Below are 3,110 nucleotides of genomic sequence, written 5' to 3'. Positions count from 1 at the left end.
TACTTCATAAATATCCTATATAGTAACTAAAATAACAATTTAATAGTAAAATTTGATTATTTACAATGTTTACATTCATTTTAGTAGAATGGGTAGACTCGCCCCATACGAGAGATTTGTCAGCAGTTCTATAAAAAAATACAGTAACAGCGTAACTGTTATAATTTTCTAAAATCAATTTCACAGCTTTAAAGAGGGAAAAATAGCGATTCCGAAACACCTATTAAAAGCCTTTTTTCTTTAATATTTACAAAAGTTTGACCACTTGAAAGTTGACAAACTGAAAAAATGGGTAGACTCGCCCCGGTTTACGGTAGTAAATACTGTAAATGCTTCATATGAAAAAAAAAATGTTCAACAAGATATAAACTTAAATATATATTTATAGTCGAGAAATGTTCCACAAGATATAGCTACAAATGTTTCCTATAAATGTAAAAAAATTCAATAAAATGTAAACTCAAATATCTTTCGATAGTAGCGAAACGTTCAATCTGATGCAACTGAACATGGTTTCTATAATTAGAGAAATATTCCACAAGATGTAACTGCAAATATTTCCTATAAATAAAAGAAGTGTTCAACAAGATATAAATTTAAATAGTTTGTTTTTAATAGAAAAATGTTCAACTAGTTTCAACCACAAAAATTTCATAAAAAGAAAAAAAACATTCAACTTATGTTCTAATAAGTAGAATGTTTCTCTCCTGTTAGCTATAAATTGAGAATTGTTCAACAAGATGCAACTAAATATGTAATTTAAAAATGAACTAATATGTTCAACAATAAATAGCTAAATATTTATAGTAAATAGAGAAATTTTAAATAATAAATAACTCCAAATGTTCTATTCAATCTATTATTCGAAAATGGTATTTAAAAAGATAAAACTTAAAATGCTTCGTATGAAGTGAGAAATATTCAAAAATATGTAGCTGCAAATGTTTTCTATAAATAGAGATAAACGAATGCCATATAACAGCAATAAAGCATACTAAAATATGAGATAAGCATTACTCGCATATTCTTAGTTATTACAAAATTTTCCAATATCATCCATACCCATATTAAAGTCAATTCTTTAACACTGCAAAATAGCTATTACAACCATACCATACCAAATAATGCTAATTTTAACAGTTCCAAGACTTATTTCGAAACTGGTAGTTTTATTTAACATAAATATAAGAAAATGTTAACTTCGTAGGACTTTTGAACAATATCTAACAAAGGAAATATTCTTCCCTATCCATTCCCCTCAATAAAATAATAAATGACTAAAATTTTAATATTTTCCCAGTAAATCCCTATCAAGTTTCTATGCAATTTATATTTCCTCTGTACTCCATAGTTAGAAGTTAGATAACACAAGTAAAGATGATTAGGAATACAATATGCGAATATGCAGATTCCCTATGCGTTACCTTGTTACCACAGCATTAGACATTAAAGCTGGTCGCAGGGATAATATTTCCCTACACGCATTTCTGACTTTCAGGTAGCAAATAAACTATGATTATCAACTAAATAGTTGCATACTAGGGATAGTTCTCTCGATTTGTTTTCAAATATAGCGTAAATGTTTGTTGTACAGAAAGAGAAAATACTATAGATATATAAAATGAATTTAAAAAATATTTCTAACGAAACGTATGGATTTAAAACATTAAGATTAAAACCTATGTTTAGATATGAAGAGTATAACTTTGAATGTTGTGAGTTTATTAAATAAATAAGAGATATTGCATTGGAAATTTCAATAGTAGTATGATTGACCCTATAATACAGAATTTTTGTTTAACTTATTTCATTATTTTGTTTGAATTTAGGTCAAAATACGAATAAAATTTATATTATGCATTTTAACAATGTATGATTAAGAAATACAGCATGCAACTTCTGTGTCTTTCTCTGAGTTAAAAGTTAAATCTTACGAACACAGCTAACTTCCAAACAATAATTTTCAAAATTTGCACTTATTTGCAGTTAGTTATATCTATGATGAACAGTTATTCACCATTGAAATTTCTTTAATGTACAAAATAAATATTTAAAAAGGTTTGAATATAAATGAAACACGAAAAATCAAAAATTTTATATTTTTGCACCAATATAATTCCGATTATTTTAGTGACAATTAAACTGCTTATTATAATTAAGAAAATGCCATAATGTATTTTTGTTGTAATTAGAGTGTCGGAAGAACGATGCGTCAAAAGGTTAAAAAAAGAACATCTCTAATTAATTACATATTTTTAAAATATTTGAAAAGGTAATTTTATGCATTCAAATGTTAAAAATATTTATAATTTGAGATGAATTGAGACAGGGATAGTATGAGACGTTTAAAATAGTGTAAATTTTTTATCTATTATGTAACTTGGTTGCAATTTTCTGAAATAGAGAAGTATTCAACTTCATGTTATCATCGTCCCGCAGTGGACTGATCGTTAAGACACGGTTCCCAGCAGATCACCGAAGTCAAGCATCACTGGCTACGGTCAGTGTGCGGGTGGGTGACCACTTGGATCAGTCTGCGTAGGGACCGAGGGTGTGCGGTTTTGGTCCTCGTTAAACTGTGCTACCGTAAAGTGCTCGACTTCGCGAGCGGGTCGTCGGGCTACCGAAGATATTATCAAAAACGAGGACTGTTATGAAACAGTGTTAAAGTTTAGTATAAGACGAATAACGATGAGTCATTTTCCCTGAAGATGATTTGTTTTCGTTTCTAGTTGAGCTGAGAGAAATGCTGAGCGATTTTGATTTTAAATTTTGCTTTTTCATTAACATCTTATACCATTTATAAAATGTGGCTGGATTTCTTTTGACTTCAAACTATTATTCTTTAGATTAAAATGGGTGTTTATGAAGTGAATTTTTGTAACTTTGACGAACTCATAAGGTAAAAATCAGGTAAAATTCTGCAATTCAAGCATCAAACAATTTTCAAATCTGAGTAATTGTAATTGATGTTTTAATGCTAAACGCTAAAAATATTTTGTCTGAAAATTTTCTTTCTCCCTCTCTCTTTACACATACACTCACACGCACGCACACACACACACACACACACATATATATATATATATATATATATATCAGGCCCGTAG

Source organism: Parasteatoda tepidariorum, chromosome X2 (assembly GCF_043381705.1).
Source record: "Parasteatoda tepidariorum isolate YZ-2023 chromosome X2, CAS_Ptep_4.0, whole genome shotgun sequence".
NCBI lineage: Eukaryota > Metazoa > Arthropoda > Arachnida > Araneae > Theridiidae > Parasteatoda > Parasteatoda tepidariorum.
This window is presented reverse-complemented; position numbering follows the sequence as displayed.